We start from the raw sequence: 8,324 nt of genomic DNA, 5'->3' as shown, positions 1-8,324 counted from the left end.
CACCCAAGCCTTGCCTTGGAGGTTTTGTTTTCTTTTTCTTTTTCCTGTTGGGTAAGTGCAATTAAAACATAAAAGTGGAGCTTTTTCTGTTGCACTGTCTTTTAGCTTCAAACTTAAAACATTTGTTTAAGTAGGCACTTATTTCCTGGTCACACCATTAGTTTGCCTGCACACAACTTTACCTGATAGGATTGTGTAACTGTTTTATGGCTTTACACACATTAGTTTTACACAGATTAGTTAATTTTCAAGTTTTATTCTATTTTTATATTTAAATTTGTTTTATTGAAAGTTTTCCATGAATACATATAACACCTCTGTTTTCAATTCATAGAGTCCTTTCCACAGGTCATTTACATTCAATGTGAGACACTGCTGTCATAGGCATTATGAGGCAGCGTCACATGAATAGTTTATGTACATATGCATGTATGTATGTATGTATGTTGGCAGTGCAATTGGCTGGAGGGCCCACAGCATGGTTTGTTGCATCCAGTTGATTGCAGTGAGTCTTGTTTGTGAGGGGGTGGGGATTATTGGGTCAAATTAGCCATATTTATTTGTATGCTGTCGGTAGAGTTAGGTCATTGTCTTGTTTGGGCTGTATACAGTATGTAATAAAGGGGAGCCACACCAGGGTGAAGGCATCCTCTTCTGTTTGTCCCCGTGCTAATTTCAATTTGCTGGTTAGCTTTTCTAGTAGGGCTATTTCCCATATGGTTTTGGTACCAGTGGTCAATGTCGACTCCTGACAGGTTCTTCCAATATCTAGTTAAGACACTCCTAGCTGCTAAGAATAAGTGGCTTATGAGTTCTTTGTAATGTGAGTGTGCATTGTTGCCTTGGTAGATATTTACTGGGACTAGTTCTGGAGTTGATTCTGATACCTGTTTTGTTATTTTGCAGATTTCTTGCAGGACTGATGTCGAAATGTTGTACAACATACAACGTATCAGCTACACCATTTGTGAGGCTCAAATCATTGACCTGTGTTTTAATATATATATTGCCATGGGATTTCAGTGGTTATGCATACTGTCCCCTCACTGCATATATTCCATGAATGTTGCCATAAGTTATAAAAATTGTGAGGATTGGTTTTCCTTTTGGCCAACCGAATTTGACATTTTCTGGGATAGGGCTATCAACCATATTTGTGAGAACCATCCCTCGGCTGTCAAACCTGAGGGAGTACACCATTACATGGCTATGTCCATCTCTGCAAGAAAGAATATTGGAATCTCTTTATGGAAGATCTACAGAGATTATGTGTCCATTATTCCCAGGTTCTGCCAATATGAATATAAAAAGAGTTCAGCTAGTTTATACATATACTGATATCTATATGTGAATCATTAGACACCACACCTACTATGTTGGTTCCCAATAGCCTGGTCCATGCAATATGGTAAAACAACAGCAACAACAATTGTATTATTTATACCCCGCCCATATGGCTGAGTTTCCCCAGCCACTCTGGGAGGCTCCCAATCAAATGTTAAAAACAGTACAGCATTAAATATTTAAAACTTCCCTAAAAAGAGCTGCCTTCAGATGCATTTTAAAGATAGGATAGATGCTTATTTCCTTCACATCTAAAGGGAGGGTGTTCCACAGGGTGGGTGCCACTACCGAGAAGGCCCTCTGTCTGGTTTCCTGTAACCTCACTTCTCGCAATGAGGGAACTGCCAGAAGGCCCTCGGTGCTGGACCTCAGTGTCCGGGCTGAACGATGGGGGTGGAGACGCTCCTTCAGGTATACAGGACCGAGGCAGTTTAGGGCTTTAAATTGTGCTTGGAAACGTACTGGGAGCCAATGCAGATCTCTCAGGACCGGTGTTATGTGGTCCCGGCAACCACTCCCAGTCACCAGTCTAGCTGCCGCATTCTGGATTAATTGCAGTTTCCGGGTCACCTTCAAAGGTAGCCCCACGTAGAGTGCATTGCAGTAATCCAAGTGGGAGATAACTAGAGCATGCACCACTCTGGCGAGACAGTCTGTGGGCAGGTAGGGTCTTAGCCTGCGTACCAGGTGGAGCTGGTAGACAGCTGCCCTGGACACAGATTTGACCTGTGCCTCCATGGACAGCTGTGAGTCCAAGATGACTTCCAGGCTGCGCACCTGGTCCTTCAGGGGCACAGCTACCCCATTCAGGACCAAGGAATCCCCCACACCCGCCCGCTCCCTGTCCCCCAAAAACAGTACTTCTGTCTTGTCAGGATTCAACCTCAATCTGTTAGCCGCTATCTATCCTCCAACCACCTCCAGGCACTCACACAGGACCTTCACTGCCTTCACTGCTTCTGATTTAAAGGAGAGGTAGAGCTGGGTGTCATCTGCATACTGATGAACACCCAGTCCAAACCCCCTGATGATCTCTCCCAATGGCTTCATATAGATATTAAAAAGCATGAGGGAGAGGACGGAACCCTGAGGCACCCCACAAGTGAGAGCCCAGGGGTCTGAACACTCATCCCCCAACCCTACTTTCTAGACATGGCCCAGGAGAAAGGAGTGGAACCACCGTATAACAGTGCCCCCAGCTCCCAGCCCCTCTAGACGGTCCAGAAGGATGTTATGGTCGATTGTATCAAGGGCCGCTGAGAGATCCAGCAGAACTAGGAAACAACTCTCACCTTTGTCCCTAGCCCGCCAGAAATCATCAACCAGCGCGACCAAGGCAGTTTCAGTCCCATGATGAGGCCTGAATCCTGATTGGAAGGGACCCAAATGGTCCGCATCCTCCAGGCGTGCCTGGAGTTGTTCAGCAACCACGCACTCAATCACCTTGCCCAAGAATGGAAGATTTGAGACTAGGCGATAGTTGGTCATATTGGCCGGGTCTAAAGATTTTTTTTAAAGAAGCAGTTTAATGACCGCCTCTTTCAGTGGGTCTGGGAATGTTCCCTCACAGAGGCCACCAGGGAATCAGCTGAAAGGCCATCAACTTGGGATAAAACAACCCCTACCACTCTCTGGAAGCCAATTGGACCCATTAAGTATCAATAAACTTACTAGGACCACATGTGTGGGGGCTCTGAAAGAAGTTCACTTTTGTTCCTCACTTTTGGCTCCCATATTAAGCTCTGCCAAGGGGTCACTTTGTATGCCTTCTGAACCCTGGCTCATGGTTATGTTCCTTAGTAACCATGAGCTACTCTTTGGAGCTGGACACTTTGGAGATGGAAGTGAGAGCTGGACCATAAAGAAGGCTGATCACTGAAGAATTGATGCTTTTGAATTATGGTGCTGGAGGAGACTCTTGAGAGTCCCATGGACTGCAAAGTGCAAAGATTGAGAAAGGGCATGAGAGGAATCGGAGCCTTGTACTTCCCTTCTGCCACACAGCCAGGCTCAACCGTTTTTGCTCCATGGTCACAAGCTGCTCTTACATCAAGGAAATACCCTTTCACTCACTTGTGTGTTCTCTGAGTGGCCTTGATGATCTAATTCTCTACACTGCTGATAGAGAGGATGAGCAAGCAGGCAGAGATAGCTCAGTCTTTTCTACTGCACCAGGCTCAGTTTTTTCTATTGCAGTACCAAAGGTGAGAAAGAGCTCGTGCTCTTCTTCCTCTCCAGGTGATGCATCAGAAACCCAGTGGAATGGATACCTGACATGGTCATTGTTCGGGAGACAAGGAACTGGTGAACGATTTGAGAAATCGTGAACCAGGGGTCAAGTAAGGCTTACCTTAATGACAGATTAGCTAGCACTCGACACGCTTTGCTTACTGTGGAACAGAATTTAATGTACATTTGCAATTCAGCTGATCAGTTTATTTGGGCAGATCCACCAATTTTTTAAAAAAGCTTAACCAAGCATAGTTTAAACCTGTTGCAGAAAAGAAGCGAGAGTAGAGGCAAACCCCTCCCCACCATTTGTGTTCAATTGACTCTCATGTGACTGCGTATACGTGCGGTGCCAGGAAATAATCAAATAATAATAAGAAGAATAATTAATAATTAATAATAATAGTTAAATAATACCACCCATATCCAGAAATGATGTAGATATGTGTGCCACTGTTGCAGCAATATCAAATAGAGGAGAAACTTCCTGCCGTCCTTGCATCGCAGCACAAAGGTGTGTGAATTTTTTCACCCATCTCTCGTCGCCCTTCCTTTGGATGCTTTGAGTACTTAGTTTGTGTAAAATGTAGAAAATTCTAATGTGGCTATTGTGGTTAACTGCTTTTAATTGTTTTGGGGAGTGGAATGCCAATATAACTCATTGCTAAGGGTGCAAGTGACCCTAGGTACGACTCTGTATACGATAGGAATGAACAAGAAGTACAATTCAAATACAGTGGTATCTCTGGATACAAATGGGATCTGTTCCAGATCCCCATTCGCATCCTGAAGCGAACGTAACCCACGCCTGCACATCTATGCGTGCACGGGTTGCAATTTGCTGCTTCCGCACATGCACATGACGTCATTTTGACCGTCTGCGCATGCACAATCAGCAAAACCCGGAAGTAATGTGTTCCGTTACTTCTGGGTCGCCGCAGAGCGCAACCCGAAAGCACTCAACCTGAAGCATATTTAACCCGAGGTATGACTGTACATACAGTACATGCATACTGCAAATTAAAATGCAAACCTCAAATAGCAACAGCCTATTTAAATAAATGGTAAAATCAAACCTGTCAAATGCTTACCTTAGCAGTTCTTAAGGAGCTTGGGAAAACAGATATGTTTTTGCCTGTTGCCTTAATGATAGTAATAAGGTCTCCAGGTAAGCCTTTTTCAGGGTGACATTCCAAAGAAGAGTTTTATCACCTGTGACTGCCTGCTGTTGTTAAAGGTTGCTGTATGTATATATTCTAGCTCTCACTGAGTTGCCCCCACCTTCCCTTCTAAAGTTTCCTTTCCCTCTGCTTTCACAATCATGTGCAAGCAGGAATTACTCTTCAAGCATCTTAGGTCCAAGCTATCTGAAAGCCCATATTTCCTCACAAGAACCTGCTCGGGTTCTGAGATTTTTAGGAGAGGCCCTTCTCTCAGTCCCACCACTTTCACAGGCACACTTGGTAGGGACATGGGAGAGGGCCTTCTCAGTGGCTGCTCCCCAACTTTGGAACTCCCTCCCTAGAGAAGCTAGATTGGCTCCCTCCTTGCTGTCCTTCTGCTGGCAGGTGAAGACTTTTTTGTTCCAACAGAAACTTTAGTAATTGACTTCTTTTAATGAAAGGGCTGGCTATTTTTATACCATTGATCAGCCCATACACTGAGGTCCAGCACCGAGGGCCTTCTGGTGGTTCCCCCACTGCAAGAAGTGGGGTTACAGGGAACTAGGCAGAGGGCCTTCTCTGTAGTGGCTCCCACCCTGAGGAACGCCCTCCCATCAAGGAAATACACAACTATCTGACTTTTAGAAGACATCTAAAGGCAGTCCTGTTTAGGGAAGTTTACCGTATTTTTCGCCCTATAGGACGCATTTTTTCCCCTCCAAAAATGAAGGGGAAATGTGTGTGCGTCCTATGGGACGAATGCAGGCTTTCTCTGAAGCGACTTCACGCTGGGCTCCCACGGCTTGCGGAGTGCTGCCTGTTCTGGGGGCTGGGGGGGGGGGAAATAATTTTTTTCCCTTTATTCCCCCCCCCCAAAAAAAACTAGGTGAGCTCTATGGGCCGGTGCGCCCAATCGGGCGAAAAATACAGTACTTTTGCTTAAATTTGGGGTGGGTGGGTAAATTTCATGAAGAAAGGGGGGCTTTGGTCCCCTCACCTCAACTCACTTTTTTTTTTTTTTTTTGAAAGGGCAGAAAAGCCTTTTATAGCAAGAACTCTTCAAGATACGAATCTCAGTTGGAGATTTAAAGGATGGATTGATTTCCCATATAAGGACTCAACAGCAAATGTTTTTGTTAACAATTAATTATCAATGCCATTAAGAATCCAGCATGGCAGATGCCAAGGGTCCACATTATCTCTGCTTTGTTCTCAATTTTTTAGTCCCATTAGCAAGTTTGTTATGAACCAATGGAATTAACTTTGGCTTGCAAGAATTTAAAATTTCACTGTATGCAGATGATAATAGCATTACAGTGGTACCTCGGGTTACATACGCTTCAGGTTACATACACTTCAGGTTACAGACTCCACTAACCCAGAAATAGTGCTTCAGGTTAAGAACTTTGCTTCAGAATAAGAACAGAAATCAGGCTCCGGCGGTGCGGCAGCAGCAGGAGGCCCCATTAGCTAAAGTGGTGCTTCAGGTTAAGAGCAGTTTCAGGTTAAGAACGGACCTCCGGAACGAATTAAGTACTTAACCTGAGGTACCACTGTATCTTTTACAAAACCAGAAACATCAATACAAAAAAACATGGCCTTTGGGAAAGCATCCGGTTACAAGATCCATACTACTAAATCAATTGGTTTCGGAATAAATATTGGCAACTCAATTGATAAATACCTTCTACAAAGATTTTGGGTTTCAATTTAAAAATAGCCCAACAGAGTACTTAGGAACCAGATTCATAAACAACTGTCAATCATAATTGCAGAAACATAAGCACACAAAAAGATGAAGATACTAAAAAGTGGCAGACCCTACAACTTTCTTGGGTGGGTTAAAATATAAGCTATTTCTATGGTGTCTTTATTCAAAAATAGTATTTCCAGCATTTTCTCCAGGGACCTTGGAAATGGTTTTGCAGACAACCAATTTTGACAATGTATGGTTTTTTAAAAATTGAACAATTTGTTAAACTATAGCAGCTGATTTGTGCCAGCATCAAATTATTTCATATGAACAGGCAGCAATAATAATCAAGTATGCCCACTATAATTATTTTCCAGCTGAGACATATAGGATAACAGTTCAAAGCTAAATAATCAGGTTACCACATTAAAGACTTTTGAGCAAAATTATAAAACTTAAGTAATAACAAATATCTATTTAATATTTTTGATAAATGCAAAATTATCTGTCTTTCATTTGAACAGGACTTAGCAAATATTGGGTCAACAATCTTTGAAACAGAATGGACATGGGCATTTAAAAAATACTGGAGAAAAGTTTATTAGTGTGAGCATGAAGGAGAATTATCTTAAGACAAATTTCCAATGGTACTTAGTTCTGCACAACATTAGTGATATCTTTGGCTGAAACATGCATTGTTGGAGGTATAGCAGAATTAAGATAGATTAGTACATATCTGCTGGAGTTGTAAACACACACACACACACACACACACACACACACACACACCTTTCAGGACAGAAGTACCCATACAAACAAGTACAGGCTACAATCTTCAAATAAATCCTAAAACGACTCTGCTTTTGATACAACTGATTAGTACAGTACACTGCTAACAGTGGCAAAACAGTATATTGCACGAAAATGGAAAAAATGAAGGACCCTCCCCCACCATAACTGATTGGTTAAAGAGAACCTGGTGAGCTATCTTGATGATAAAATTTACATGGGAGAAACCCAATACACAATGATAAAATTTTACCTCTCCCCATGTGACCCAACCCAGACATGTGATCATCACCCCAGGCCGCTCTACTTGCAGAATGCTCTCCCTAGGGAGACACTTCTGATGCCTTCGTTGCATATATTTAGGTCCCAGGCAAAATTTCTCCAATAGAACCAGGCCTTTATCCTTTAACTACCCGTGTCCTTTTAGACGTGTGTGTGTGCATGCACGCTTTTAATGTATTTCTCTTTCCTCTTGGTTTTAATCTAGGGGTTTATCGCCTGTTTGTTGGGTTGTAAATCACTTTGGATTGCCCAGAGCAAAGTAAAGCTACTGACAAATTCAACAAATATTTATTTATTTATTATTAATTTCATTTCTATACCGCTTTATATTTTTAAGAAAAATCTCAAAGCAGTATACAGCATATTAAAACATCAATAAAACAGTCCAGAACCAAACATTTCTGAAGAAAGTCAAATATAGAGTATACAGTCAAAGAAACGTAATTAATAGAAAACTAAAGTATTAGCTTAAAGATTTCGAAATAAAACGTTACAAAGAAGGTCAACTACAGAATACATATTTAACACAAAGTTAACAACAAAAATATTAAACATTTCCAAAAAAAACCCCAAACTGCTAAGTGAAGTCAAATATAAAATACACATTTAAAACAGCGTAATTAACAAGAGAATAAAATATTATCCTAAGCATAGACTAATGATAACGAAGGAAACGAATTTATTGAGGGGTGGTGGGTGCTGGCTTTTTTGTGTGTTTTTTTGAATAATGTAAACGATGATTCCTCCCCACCCCCATTTTAAAGCTCTTCACCGCACTTTTAAGTTTTGTGTTAGATTTCTTGCTGCTGCGCTGCTGCCCTTTC

This window comes from Podarcis erhardii, assembly GCF_964252035.2.
Source record: "Podarcis erhardii genome assembly, chromosome: Z".
Classification (NCBI taxonomy): Eukaryota; Metazoa; Chordata; class Lepidosauria; order Squamata; family Lacertidae; genus Podarcis; species Podarcis erhardii.
The sequence above is the reverse complement of the archived record's forward strand: the minus strand, read 5'-3'. Positions refer to the sequence as shown.